The sequence below is a fragment of the Centropristis striata genome, chromosome 12 (assembly GCF_030273125.1).
Source record: "Centropristis striata isolate RG_2023a ecotype Rhode Island chromosome 12, C.striata_1.0, whole genome shotgun sequence".
NCBI lineage: Eukaryota > Metazoa > Chordata > Actinopteri > Perciformes > Serranidae > Centropristis > Centropristis striata.
This window is the reverse complement of record NC_081528.1, coordinates 14,146,382-14,162,292: the sequence shown is the minus strand read 5'-3', so window position 1 is coordinate 14,162,292 and position 15,911 is coordinate 14,146,382. Positions and strand designations below refer to the sequence as shown.

Here is a 15,911-nt window from a genome sequence, read left to right as displayed (position 1 = left end):
AGTGATTTAATATATATATAGTGATAGAAGATTTGCTCATATCATCCACTCCTTTAGTACAGCTCTAATACCCCCCAAAGCTTAGCATACGTCTGCCAGCTGATAAGAAATCATTTAACAAAAACCACTGATTTGGACAAGATGTTGGATGACAGGCACTTATTTGCTCACAGTGATGTGTCATGAGTGCGTTCTTGGGAGTTTAAAGTTGCTCAAGCTTGCTAATTACATGTAATCTTCATGCTTAATCAAATCATTTATCACTTGCAATGAAGTAGGTGGGGGAGAAAAAGAAAAAAACATAAAATAATGAAGAGGGAATATTAATGTGAGAAATGCAAGGTCAAAGCTAACAAGTGAATGATAGTTAAACTATATGGGGAAAAAAAAACACGGCTTCCTATAGTTTAAAGTCAAACAAGGGTAAACCTGCTGCTTCATAAACACATTTTAGCCACTCAGTCACCTTAAAACATCGCCAATGTCAACAAGTTTGCATGATGTTTGACCCAAGCACAGTTTGAGCAACCTAAGCACCCCAGCAGAGAAACAGGGAAGTCTTGGCAGCCTTTCAAAAAAAGTGCTCTGCACACAATGGCTCCGGCACCGGCCCAGGCCTGTAGTTCCTCCCCAGAGGTGCGCAGGACTTTTAATCTAATTAAAACAAGACTGGGAAAGACAACTTGAAAGATAAGGGTGCCACAGAGAGCCTGCTGCCTGGCACTACTACTATTCATCCTTTTCAGTCGCGACTAAAGCCAGTTATTGAGACCTTGAGGGCGACAAGGGTGCAGCCAGCAACGGTTCACCAAGTGACAGTATTAAATAGAAGCTGGGTTTGACAGCTGCTGTCTTGACAAGACTGACAACACAATTACAATAGCAGGGCTAACAAAAACAGGCAGGCACAATTCATCTCTTTGGGTTTTACTTTATCATGATGGAGTAGAGTGGACAACAAAAACACAAACAACCAAAGCTGCAAAGACAATACAGAAGGCACCCGTCCTCTTAATACATTCCTGGGGCACGTTGGAAAATAACTAGCCTTGAAATCAGTCGAATCTGCAAAGCTCATGTTTTATTTGCTCTGGCAGATGAGTCTGGTAACTCAGATTTCCACACAGTGTGGGGTGCCAATCACAACTGTTTATCGCATATAAGGTGGATTTGATAGGTCGACTGACATCCAGCGCAACTAGTCAGATCAAAATGTCAAAATACGTAGCAAATTGCATAATTATCGCGTCAAATGTTTTCAGCAAGACATTTTAATGTGGTTTAGCTGTATTTTGAGAAAGTTTGTGACCTGGCCGCCATGTTTGTCCTGCATGAAAACAGACCAGGCACCGTCCTAACTTGCAAGTGTCACCCAGTGCTACATCACATGCTCTGTTGCTCTGAATGAATGAAACAAAACAGGGGCATTTTGGTCCGTGCTTGTTGATACAGCCTCTGGAAAATCAATAATCAGCTGAGAGGTTTCAGACAAACACGCATTTAAGAATTAAGTCTGGTGATACTAGGAAATAACAACTATTGGGTGAAGTGTAATGAAAGTAAATATATTTCCATTATAGTCAGCATATTCTGCTTCAGTTGTTGTACTCTGTATATAGTTGTTATATACATAAATAGTACACTTAACTTGTTATGTAAATTTGGATTCTGAGTTTAAGATGGAAGGTAAGCGATTTTCTTTCTTCTGGCTTAATCTGCATCAACTTCAATATATTTGATTTTAATGAAAGGTCTAAAGCAGATGGAAAAGGCAGTGTGAGGTTGTAACTATATGGCCTTCCATTCCCGCCTGAACTCATATCTTTAAAAAAAACAAACAAACAAACAAAAAAAACCCACTGGCGTCATCAGTTTTTCTTGTGACTCAAAAAAATATTTTTATTTGAGTTATTTATGCCTGATGAGTCAACCAGATCCAATATGAAACCCAAAGTTTGTGATGGACTGTTTTTATATGCTGTATATATAAAATGTGTTTCCCCTCGTGGAAAGATGTGTGGTGCAGATATGACACTGTTAAAACCCCCATGATTCCAACCCTAATAGTGACTGCATGACTAAACAAGTATGCTGCTCATTGTCGATAAAGACAGTAAGATTTAATCACCATATACAGACTTAAAACTAATATAAGAAGGTGATGTGCTGTAATTAGTTCTGGGCTGTCAAGCACTGTGTTTCTGGTGTATGCCACAGCTAAAAGGTTAGGTTGCATCTTACTGACACGTGGCATATAGGCATGACCGTGGGTAACTGTCTTAATTAAGGCAGCAATGCTTGGATGATTGCATTATAGATCGACCACAAGATTTAGGATGTATATTTTTAAGTTAAGTTTGTTAATGTTAATTGGAAGCCACAGTTTTGCTGTACTTTTGAAGTTAATCATCAGAGTAAATTGCTGGCTTTTTTCGATCTGCTGCATGGACTTTAGATTAATTAAATTTTCCTGGATTGTACGTAAAGATTAAATTTTTTCCCCATTACAGCCTTTATAGGTCTTATTCAAAATAATAAAACAATGGCATAATGTTAGCAGATTTCCAGATTTCCCTCAGGGATGACAACACTATGGCTCAGAGACAGCACTTACAATTTTCAACAATAGTTGGCAATACAAATTCTGCAGACAAAAACTCACATTCATTTTTTATTCCTCCAGACTCCAAGATAGTTCCAAGCTGTGAGAGACGCTTTCATGTACTGCTTGCCAGGAGGGTCATGCACAGCAGGTAATAATGCCTTTACAGTATGTGGTAATAATTAGTAATCTTCATTGTGCAGCTGTAGGGATGTTTGCCGTCCCATCAAAAAGCCCTCCTGCTTTCTGACACATCTCATTATGGTACTCCTACATGTTTGTGGAACAATGGTGACAAGAGCTTATATATATACTTTGGCATACAAACACAGTATAGATGAATATAAATAAGCTCTACGGTCACTCTCTGAAATGTCTTTAATCGTAATGTGACGTGCATTACTAATTTTAATACAATACTTTTTCCATTTATTTTTTTACTACTGCAGTCAAGCACTCACCATGTATCCCTCAATATGACTGAAATACGTGTGTATAAATGCAATTAGGATCCATCTCAAATGCATTCTTCCAAGCATGGCAAACTTAATAAGGAAGGCTACCCACAGCTGTGCGTATATGCCACATGCCAGTGAGACACCACAAATGTCACCTTTTAGCTGTGGCTCAGACCAGAAACACAGCTCTTATCATCCCATAAATACTGATATTGTACTTCCCTCTCATGTTCATTTTTAAGTCCATGCACAGTGATTAACTCTTAATATCCTCCTTACCAAAATTTAACAGCATGTACATGCAGCGCCCCTCAAAGCAGTGTCTGGGGGAGTTTACTTGCCCTCTGACACCTCTCCTGCCGTTCGCAAGCCTCAGTGTCTTAATTATGATGATGGCGCTGGTGATGATCTTCATTTGTTTGGAAATAAGATAATAAGCATGGAACATCATTATAAGTTCCACGGCTTTTCATTTGAGTCACCATTAGCTATAACACCCCAACTGCAGTCAATTACTGTGCTGTTTGCAAGTTACATAGTGACCTTATCCAAGCTGACAAATGGCCAATTTCTTCACACCCCTCTGCATCCCAGCATGCTTTGCCTTTTTCTTATTTACTGCCTAGTTTTTAAATGCCACATTTGTTCCTGTTTATTCCCAAAGAGGCTTCTTTTGTTACATTTTTCTTTCCCATTGCGACTACTGGCTCCAGAGTATAGATTTCATAAACATACTATCTATTTTTCTATTTGTCAATCTACAACAAAAAACAACAAAATAATCCTGGTTTATGCCTTTCAGAGTGAGAGATGATATATATTTTGTGCTTTGGGTGAGCGCCCTTTTTGAATAGAAATGGAAAGTGACTCATACACATAAACATAATATCTGTAAATTCAGCAGGCAAAGTAAATATAGTTTAGGATGAGTGCACTATATGATTTTTATGGTGGAGTAAACTATAATCACCTGTACCAACAAACTGATAATGGCCTCGGCCTGGCAGTGTTCCGAGTCCATCTCCTTGGAGTAATGACCCCGTAGAGCCACTGAACTTGCTGTGTATGCTTATGCTACACTGCTTAGAGTTTAACTGTCCTTCCGGCCCACAGGAGAGGTCAGGTTCACCTTCAGTCAGGCGTTAAAATGAAGTCCACTCCCTCACCGAGCCCCATCACTCAAGACCATTCCGACTCCCAATTGAACACATAAAATGTAGTCTTATGAGCTTCCTGCATCGTATATTTCCCTGTAAATGGCTAAGGACCAAGTCCATAGAGAAGGGAATAGGTCTCATGATGTAAAATAAGGTAGTGGATAAGAGAGGTTCCTCCTCCTGTTTTAAAATATGCATTATTACAAAGTACCAATATTGTCTTATTTACACAGGCTAGGTACGGTCAGTATTAGTAAGCAGCTGGGCACCTCAGTGCTTGCAGAAATCGAAGTGTGTGTAGGCTCATTCTGCCGCAATGTATTCATCAATTCTGTCTTTGTTGTAGTTCAAGGATCAATCTCTTTGCATAGCCTTCTGAGGTTATACATACGAATGGATAATGCATTTCATCAGAGGGATCAGAGCGCAGGGTCAGCCAGAGTGCAGAGCACCTTGAGCAGTTGTGGGGGTTCAGTCACTTGCTCAAGGGCACTTAGTGGTGAATGGTGGCATCATAGATGCAATGGCCTCCAGTAGCGAACTCACAAATGCACCCTTCTGTCACTGATAATGATCAAATCAGCCACCCTAAGGTTACTAGTTGGCCTGTCATCTTGTAGGAGAAAGTAGTAGTCATTTAGGATGTTTTATACACTATCATATATAATATTAGGGTTTGTGAAATAGATTTGCTGTAATTTGAATTTGTGCTCAAAAGAGTTCCTACTATTAGTGCTGGATTAGAACTGATAGGATTATTCGATTAATCACTCACTCAATCAATTGGATATTCACTGGCTACAATTTTCATAATTGTGTACGTAATTATTCAAGCCAAAATGCCAAACATGAATGCTTCCAGCTTCTTAAATGTGACAATTTGCTGCTTTGCTTTTCCTTTTCCCCCTTCCTTACTTACATTATGGGCCTTCAGTTTACTGCCTAATACAAATTTTGAGGCAAAAATGTAAAAACTACGAAGAGGGAGGACAGATTGAATGAAGCTGATGTGGGATGAGTGTGACAGGCTGAGGCAACTATCAATTAAGGAAAAATGGTCCAAATTATAGTTATCTTTGAGCTTTACAGTAATATATGTCTTACATAACTATGGTGTGGTGGAACTCCTTGCTGAACTTGTGCTCTGATCATCTTATGAAAAGCATGCAATGAAAAGTAAAAACTACTTACAATTACTAAGAGCTCTTTTCAGGAAGGCTCCCAGTAACATACATTCTCATCTGGGATGTTTAGAATCCAGTACATCCTATACAGTCTTTCTGTTGGATACTAAGCAGCTCAAGTGAGAGCAGAGCCCCTTAAGTGCCTTCTCTCACCTTGCTGTGTGTGTGTGTGTGTGTGTGTGTGTAGCTCTTGGACAGGGGCCATAGGATATGTGAGACTGAAGGTTGATGGTCCAGTGCTCCTGCCCAGGAAACTGCCTCCCTCTCAATCACCTTAGTCAAAGTGCTGTAAGCTTGTTAGGTGCAATATTGCTCCTCTCTGTCTAATTTCCTGCATGACACAGGCTTGTTTGTTTCATTGCGGTTGCTTCATTGGCAGTTTACCTATCAGCACGTCCAGCCAGTCACAGTGTGTTCACCAACGCAGAGCTTTCTTTACATAACAGTTACAGTGGAAATCTATTTTGCTGTCCAAACTATAGCATGTCTATTCTTATAAATCCATCCGATTCAAAAAATAACCTGCCCATGTTTTCAGAGGTGCTGCTGATGTAAACTGTCAGCATTATATATGCTGACCATGCATGGCCACTTCAACCTGCATTATTGCTTCACTCTTCCATCTTAACACATGCTCTGCTCTCATGTGTTGACTGGAGGTGTTCTGGGGTCAACAACTGCTTAACATGGTCTCTCTGTTGCAATATGCTTATTATCCTATTTGTTTCATTCAGCCTGTATAACCCTTTAAATTCTGACACACAAACTAGGTGAATGATGACAGCTTATTCAATATGGTGGAATGTGTGGAGTAACTACTATCACAATATCATTTTACATTTAGGCCTGTAAGCTTCAAAGGTTAACCCCCCAACCACATTGCCTTTTGTTTTTGCCCATAATAATATGTGGTCACCATAATATTAGTAAGTACCTTTTAAAACATGATGTTTACAGCAGCGGAAAGTTCCAGTAGCAGTATTAGTTTGCAGTTCAGCAAGTTATGAAAAAACAAAGCACTCGAGAATCAAAAACTTATTTTAAAAGTAATCCAAAGTATGTAGCCCGAACCCTTGCGATTTGAAGTTGTGTTGCCCTTTCTCTGAAAATGTATCTCTGCATAGCGAGATCCCTCACTGCTATTGATTTGTATCCCCACTCCTTTTCAACTGTGTTGTGAGAAAATGCTCCATGACATATTTATTTTCCCTGCATTCCCCCTCCTCCAAATCTGGGCTATCCTCCCCAGTCACACCTGCTGATCCAAGGCATTTTTTTAGGTGTGGATTTAGCCCTCAGTTGGCTCTGTCTGGTGCATAATATTCAGCGGGTTAGAAGTGCATCGCTGCACATTAAAGGTTGAGGTGTGTGTGTGCGTGGGTGGATGGGTGGGTGGGTGGGTGGGGGTGGCTTGGACGACATACAAACGGTCCTATTGGCCCTTGTAGGCAGCAGTGTCATGGGTGATATTACCTTATCTACCTTCTCAGCCCTGATCATCATCTGCTGCTGCTGCTGCCTATATAGTTTGCAGAGAAAAGGCCTTAGAGGATGTGTGTGGGGATAAAGGGAAAAGAGTGTATGTGTGTGTACATGCCACGCTTGAAGACACATTTTTGAATAAACAAAGCTGATTGGGGTCAGCTCTCCTCATTTAGAATTCACTATTTGTCTTCAAAAGAATATAACATTGTTTCTGTCTTAAATTGGGGGAGGTTTGTAGAGGTTGTGTTTAAATTTAGGTTACCTGACAATGAACACGAAAACAAATATCTTTCCACTGAGGGTTAAACGATATGCATGTGTTTGTAAACTATGAATGTACATGTGAGTGCATTTCTGTGTGAAATATGTAATGTGCAGTAAATGTATAATTTAGGATGTGAAGCTGGAGAATGAGACAGGAAAGCACAGAACAGTCAGACACATCACATTTACACTGACCCTACTATATTTAAGCTGGCTACGCACTCAGTACTCTCTCTGCTTCACATTTAAGATTCCTGCTTTCTTTCTTTGTCCAAAACTCAAAAACACAGCACAGCCTCAAAGTTTGCATAAAGCCCCATATACACCCAGATCACGGCATCCATAAATAATAGAGCACACATAAATTAAACATAGAAGTTGCGTTTGCGATAGCCGCTCACAGTTGGCCGACGAAGACGCCTCGTTCTTCCCCTCTAAGACTTAATTAGAAGCCTTGCATTTCCTGTATGGAAAACAACAGAAAAAAACAAACAAACACAAGGGGAGGAAAGCCACAGGGAGCACAGCCTTTGATTTCCCACAATGCACTCTGTTATAACAGTGTGCAATAATTGTGGGCTATGTGAGAGGACAAAGCCTTGAACAGGAACATCTAATAAACACCTGGTTTCTGCCCTCTTTTATTCACCTCTGGTATCTTCAAAGGTTAGTTCCCTCACCATCTCCTTACAAGCCTCCCGTTCCTTCATGCATATCTGTTTGCATTTATAGAGGCTGTGCATAGGCAGCACAAATTGCCTGATAACCTCAGTCAGAACCAACACGGAGGCCCAGTGGAGAGTAAGCTGTGTGCAAACAATGTCAAAATACATAAATAACCTGGAATAAAAGAGAAATATAATCACAAAGCTGTAATGAGGATCTGTTCAGTAATATGACACGGGCTGCAAGTCATTTTTATACTACTTATGAGTCAGTGATTGAGTCAATCTATGTACTTACTAATCACATCTAATACGCTATAATCTTAAAAGAAGACTAACATGATTAACAAAATTGTAAATTAATTTCTGAAGTTAAAAAAACTGATCAAGTCACCTGTCTTGGGACTAGTTAAAACACATAAGTAAAGGTGGGGGGGGGGGGGGGGGGGGGGGGGGGGGGCTAGTAAGTAGGAGTGGGCTTTATATTGTGATATTGGAAAACTATTTATAATTAAAACAGCCAGATGTGTCTGTTTATGTCAAATATATAAAAAAAAAACATGGCTATATATCTGACAGTTCATACATTTATATTTTTTCATGGAATATATCCTTGTATCATCCCACCTCACTACAAATGGACAAATGTTGTTGTTAAAGTTAATGTTAAATTGAGCAACACTATTTTCATACTAAAAATCCCCTCAATGCCAAGTATTTACAGCAGTGTAACACAACTGCATATGCAAAAAGTCAATGGAAAGTGGCTATACATGGAATTCAGAGCATTTGCCAGCATGTGGCTCTTAAAATGCCGGCAGTTAGCAGTTGATGGAGTGAACGCCACCATGAACAGTCCTAAAAGTGGGGACAGTGTAAACTGAGGGGTTAAACGAGGAGTGGTTGTTACGCCTAAGAGACATCTCCATGGGTTTTGAGGGCATTATCAGCTTTAACGGCTGTATAGGAGCAGTGCAGATCGGTGACGACTGGGATAACAATGGAACCCACATGCATTAACATGTACTCATTGCCGGACGAGCTACCACGACAATTTGTTGGTGTTTGTTGTCAACAAAAGACAGAGACGCTCAGATGAAAACACACACAGAGGGAGTGTGACTTAATTCTTTGGTCAGGACGTCATTACACTACGATACATGCATAATAGTTGTTCTGAATGTCATCTACAACCTCTTTAATGATCAGCATTTCCCAGGGTGCAGAAAGCCCTCTGCTATTGAAGTTGTGTGGTTATAGCTGTGCTCAGACTTGTCCATATAAGACTCCCTAGTACAAAACAAAAACACAGATGGGGAAACACAGATTACATGTTGTGTACATAAACAACTCCAGGTTAATGTTCTGTAGGCCTTTTCCATGTGATCGTCATAAAGGTTTGGTGGTGCAGCAAGACAAGGGAAGGTAATTGTTGTCTATAATTGTATAATTGATGCTCTTTGCAAGATATCATGCTCATTGTATATACTGTGATGACTGCTGTTAGTAAGATGATGCACTAAAAATACAAATGTGACTCTTTGCATAGTTCTTTAGTGCTGGACTCATTATAGGTTTTGGTAATTTGACCTGTGATCTTCCTGATATGAGACAATCCATCTAACCGAGACACAAAGGTACATGTCCTTCTGCTAGCTCATTCTTAATTATGGCTTTGGTGATATTGAGACTGACATTTAAGATCCCTTCACGCCTGTGTTTTTGTGAAAGACCTGAATGAAGCCCATCTGGTCTAAGTAGGGCACCGGGGATGACAGCACGCCAGCATGTTAATATGTTCTCTCAGAGATGAGAGCCGCAGTGTTACAGAGATGATGATGATGGCGCTTCCAGTCACGTTCACTCACTTAGCAAACCTTGTCTCCTCTTGATCACTCTTGACAGTAACAAAAGGGGTGAATATTCTCTAATCAAGGCCAAAAATTCTGATCACTGCTGGCATTTACCTAATCAGCTCATAATGGCATTTTGAGGACAGTGTCAGTGGGTAATGGAAGGTTAGCCACACTAAACAATAAGAGATGACAAGCTTCTTTTAAAAATGGCAAATTCACCCTCTGAAAGATGTGACACCTGCTCTAAAAATACTGGTAGCACAAAATTAATTGTTATTCAGGCACTGGGGGAACTTTTGAACACCTGAGGTCGACAGAGTGCCCCAGACCAGCTGGTACCTGATGAAAATACTGTACTGTACTATACTGTCATATCTACACGTGAGGTGTACATATTTTATTAAAGGGAGATGAAATACAAATGAGACAGAACACTAGCTTTACTTTTGTGCACATGCAAAAGTGTTTAAAGGTTTTATGTATGACATTAGCTGAACCTAGCTATTGAATGGGTAGTACCAGTGCCATTGACACACAATGGTGGGACGGAATCGTTTGTCAAGTTGCAACAAGTCCTCCAACATAAACGGCAGAAGAGGTCGTGTGTCATTACTACAAATTACGCCACATAGGTACGCATCGTGTCTCGCGCTTCTTGGCACATATTAAGGTATCACGGCTCGCGGGCATGCGGTATAACGGCGCATTTTAAAAATAGCTCACAGGTACAGTCTGCGGTTGTAAGCAAAAACGCTGAAGTTTCTGTGGATTTATCTTGTAAAACCACTGACCTCAGGTTTAGGGCAAAAAACTTCTGGTAAGGCGTTATAAAAAAACAGTAAATAAATGTACGTAAATGCCGGAAAAGAGGTAGTTACAAGAGTCACATGACTGCCGCAACTTACGTAAAAAAACTTAAGCTACATTCAAAAACGTGATTCACGTAACTTAAGCTAAAAATGGGTGACTTTGTTTTCACATGGGACGCGAACCTTGCTCTCCAATCACTACTAAAAATGTAGCTTGTTTTTTGCTGCCTGTACACGCAACATATACTGACGTTTTGACAGGAGGACAGGCTGCAAGGTGAATGTGAATTAACCACTGTTAGCACTGTTAGCATTGAGGATAACGCAGTACCAAACCCCAGTCATCTTCATGGCAGCCAGGGCACCCAATTAAGAGTGTTTGCTTTCACAGGCCTGTTCTTGTTAATTTCACTGTTGGTGCTGTTAGCATTGCTGGCTGCCATTTTGGTTTGGCCACCTCCAAGTTTGCTTGTGATGTCCGAGACACCCTATCCCCCAACCCAGAGTTTCATGTACAGCACCTTTTTGCAATCAACACGTCAAGAAGGTTATGTTAACGTTGCTCTTTGTTGACACGTGAATACTGGAAACAACTATAACATCTTGTGCTCAGCTTAAATATATTCTTCATAGGGTCCATGTCATTACCATATTATGCCTTTGAGCTTGTGAACACGCCAAAGTCGGAAGAAAAACTTCCCATCTCAGGAAATGGAACCACTCGCAGGATATGTAATGATGGTGTGTTTCATTTGTTTGTTTGAATGCAGGTATCATGAAACTGGACTATTGACCTTTCTGATTGTTCTTATGTCCATTACTACTCAACTTGTGTGACATTAAGTGTTTTTATTGTGAGATGATTTGTAACTTTTATTTAAAAAGTGCTATACACATAAATAAAGGTATTAACTGTTTCAGCTATACAGTTAATTTGTCAAGAAGCAGTAACATCTGCAATGTACAGAAGTATATGTTAAAACGTAGTAAACAGTTATTCAGAATTCATGGGAATTTCAACCTTTTATAGCAGGTTAAGACAAGTGCTATTAAAGAAACATGTTCTGTGGTATGTGTTTGATACAGTATTCATGATATTTTCCTTCTTTGTCTACTAAAACAAATTCAAATCACAAATTCCTATCCAGAACTTAATGTAATGCAGTTCCACACAACAACAAAACAGCATAATTTGGCAATTGCCAGACTACAAATAATATGTTTGGAGGAAGGGTTCAGAAAATAATGATGAATCAATAGACTCTGTGGAGATATGACTCTATTACCAAGAATAATGAGGCATGTGGGCAGCTCAGATATTATAACAGACAAGATGAATGCTTTCTGCTTTCCATTCCAATGACCGTTTCTTACTCAATTAAAATAAAAATAAAAATCCATATATGTCTAGTAGACCAACTGTCCACATCATTATGAAAAAGCCAGAAAAAAAGTTAACTCCAAGACAAGAATTTGAATTTCTGACATTTCACAGTGATCATTATGAAAGAAAATACTGACAAATTCCAAGACAGCCCATATCCATTTATTTTATTTCCTATATATCATCTCCCCTGCATCCTTTACTAAATCACATTTGTCCTAGAATCAAGAGGGTGCCTCTGCCTTCAAGCTACACGGAAGGAGCTGCATGGAGAAAAAAAAACATATCCATAATAAATCAGAACAAGGTACAGTGCAATGAATTGAGCATCCTTGCTGGTTTATCCCCGTCTTCTATCTGCCGTGAGCAGACTTCCCTCTCCAAACCAGTCGTCTTACTGTGTTCTCCCTTTGAAACAGCAGCCAGGCTTTCCATTATGTCTCAGTGTGCTGTCAGAGCCTACCTCTTTCAGAGAGATTATTTTTCCCTTTCATATCTCAAAGTGTGCAGCCAGATCTAATAATACCATATCCAATTGATGTTAGGGGAAATATAGCACTTCATTTGAGAAAAAAAAACAACAACAACAAATAAAAAGTATAAAAAAAGAAAAAATATATCATGTCCTCGCTCCGCAAATGTCAGCATCAGAATCTCTAATCCCTCTGGATAAACACTCTTTTTTTTGCCTTAACCATAATTAAAAGCGCTGTCACAGTTTTTCAGAGTAGATTCACAAGGAATAAAGTGTGGCAGGTGAAGATTTTAAGGGGTAACCCTTGAGGCATATTGAAATACATCATGTGTTGCATACTGTGGAGATGGGAAAATGGTACAAAAATACGTGCAATTTCCTGCTGAGAGACAATGTGAAAGCAGCACACCTCATTGTGATAAGGGCCAGCTGCTGTGTTTACTTTTGATCTCTGATAAACTGAACATTTGCCAGAAATGGCAAACAGACGATAATGCAAGAGAAATCGCTGATTTAGGAAGGTGGAACTGGATGAATGTTTAGGTCAAAACAAAATGAAGCTAATGGGATGCAACATGCCTTGACTGATGTACTGTATTGAGTTAATTAATCACAATCAGCTACCTGGGGGAATGTTCACAGGAGGATGAATGGGTTTCATATAGTACAAACACATTAAATCCTACAAAGTAACTGGCCAGTACTGCCTTAGTCATAAATGCCATCACGAGATATTACAGTATTAGACTGGTGCAGGCTACATGAAACCCGTCTTACTTGTGTTCTGTAAACATGACGGACACATGATGATGATGTTTGTTCTCCCTATAGTGAGTGCCGACTACTCCGTTTATTAAGTGTTTAAACACTTCATCCAACTATTTTAGAGCTATATAATAACCATTATCTGCTCAGTTCAAAACTTCATTTTACTCTTCATTTTTCCAATTACTCAGTGATGTGCACTTTGTTCAGATATTGTTAATCTTGTCTTCAGGGCAGTTTAAAGGCAATGCCCTTCCCTATTAAAAGTTCTCTGATAGCAAAGGTGGATTTTCTGGCAAGTCTGCCATTTTTAGGAATTATACTTTCAGAGTTTCTCATAGTTTTTGCTACAGTTTCAATACAAAAGAAGAAAAAAAGACAAGTTTAGTCCAAGAACTAATATTTGTTTCATTTGAGAATTAGGGAAAAAACAGAAAACTCTTAATATGTAATTACACCTTCTGGTAGTAGCTGGTGGTAATGAGTGCTACGAAAATTCAGCCCCCATGATGCAACGTGCTGAAACTTCCACAAGCTGGTTAATAACTTAACTACACTTTCTTTGGAGTTTTGTTTTCTTTCTTCTCTTTTTAGCTGATTAGAAATGTTACAGTTTAGAAGGCAATTGAATCTAGCACAACTTTAGTATGAACAGCAGCAGCTGGATGATCAGCTTGTGCAGCCAGACGTATGTGAAGTTGAGAACAGACACATCAAACTTTGTCTCAATAAAGTCCTCTCCGAAGGAACACGACATCTTGATTGAGATGCAAAACACAATCCCATGCTCGGCTGGCTCCTCCCATGAGGGGCCAGGAGATTAAGATTTAATGGTGATACTGAGGGAACGACACTATCTGTCTGCAGCCTCCCATCTCTTCACACAACATCACCTCTGTTGCTTTTCTATCTCTTTCTCTCCCCCAAACACAGATGCGAAACGCACTTGCCTACACAGCCATGCATAAACTTAAGTTTGGGCTGTGTGCACGCAGCCCACAGATGCCTGCACATACAGTACATACACACACTCACAAATTTAGATACTAGAATCTGACAAAAGCTCAGCTACTAGCAGATGAAGTCAACTGGAGTTTGACTTGTAAATTTAAACTCTTGTCAAGATGATCTCTGTTGTTGCATGAACACGGGAATTGGCTTAAGAAATGATGGATCTGCACTCAACATGCCTGGCAAAACAAGCATGCCTGAAGGAAATGCACTGTTCTGTGCTGTTAGACAGTGGAGTGCACAGCGCGGATGTCATCAAGCCGGTTTTAATTACATTATATGTGACATATAGGACTGGCAACCAATGCCTTTCATGCATTTAACAGTGTCTATATCCACAGTCAGTGTATACTGCCAAACTAAGTTACTGCATTACGACAACAATCTAGCATGTCTCTGTGAGGCAGTAATTAGACCTTCTTTAGTGTTCTGATTGCAGGAAAAACGCTTTTAGAATATTCAGTTACAACCACCTTCACAGGATTCATGTCCTTAATGTTATCAGTGTTTTAAATGTATCTGTAATGGCTTCCTCCCTTCAACCGCTATTCCTTATCCCTTGATATTTGAAGAGGCATTAAGAATTGAAATTAATGAGGGATCAGCTTTCACTTCCACGGGGTCAGGTTATTTTATGAAAAGAGCTGGTGATCTCATGTTCTATACACTTGTATCAAACCTATAATTTACCATTTTGCATTGAACCATATTGATATGTTACACATGTCCTAAAATGCTAATAATATCAGTAAATCCATATGGTAAATGTGACTAAATATGTGTTTAGCTTCCAGGAAAAATGGCAAAATCAATTATATGACATGAGTTTATGAGTACATCATAATCACGGATGCCTTTGGAATGGCTTCCTATTATAATCTGAAAGCGACACATGAAGAGAAATACGCAGTACCTGCTGTATTTCGAAAGCCAGAATCTTAAATGATTTATAAATCATAGGTGCTTTCTTTAGAAGCTGTGGAGAGTTCACAGACTCATTGTAAATTTAAGGGATGCTCCTGGTGCGACAGAAAATCCAAGGTGACAATGTGAACCTTTTTTTCTTAAATGGCACACATCCTGCTGCTGTGACCTGCATGTCCTGGATGCATTGATGAGGAGTCCCGGCATTATTCAGCAATGATTTGTGTGTCAGTGGTCAGAGAGGCTGCAACAGGGGACGCTGACTTACCAGTGACACGGAGCACAGAAAGCCAATGAAGCCAGAAGACTTGAACAGGTTCAGTGTCTATATATGTATATATATATATATATATATATATATTGTAGAGGCCGCTTGATTTCATTTATTTTCTGAGGCGCTTGTGGGTGGGGATAAAGGGGACGGCGGACGCAGCCTGAGAGTGAAGCACAGGTGATTTAAGTTGAGTACTGATTAATTGAGTTTTTGTGTTCAGAATCAGCGGGAGCGTCACGCTACATCTTTTGATCGTGAGTGAAAACAATGTTAAAGATATGAAGAAATATATGAAATAAAAGAAATGACTGAGACGGAAGCATTGCTTGTTGTTTTGTGGACACGCATCGGAGATCAGACCCCCGCTGATAAGTGTCACTTAATTTGTTTTGATCGTGCCACTACATATATATATATATACATATGGCATACTTATCCTTTTTAAAAGGGTCTTAGACTTTTCTTATTGTCTGCACTGAGCACAAAGGAAAAAAAGAACAGGGTGGTGCAGGAATCAAAAAGAAACAAATAGTAGGGTGTGAGCTACCTCACCAAACAGAGACCACAGGGAAGGCTTTTCTCATGCTTGTTATTTGTC

At 39.6% G+C, this 15,911-nt stretch overlaps 1 protein-coding gene across 4 annotated transcripts in view; it reads right to left on the bottom strand.

Annotated features, from left to right (window-relative positions):
* lingo2 (leucine rich repeat and Ig domain containing 2) overlaps positions 1 to 15,911 on the bottom strand; it is a 218,686-nt gene that overhangs the window by 75,967 nt on the left and 126,808 nt on the right. The gene's annotated exons all lie outside the window — the stretch shown is intronic.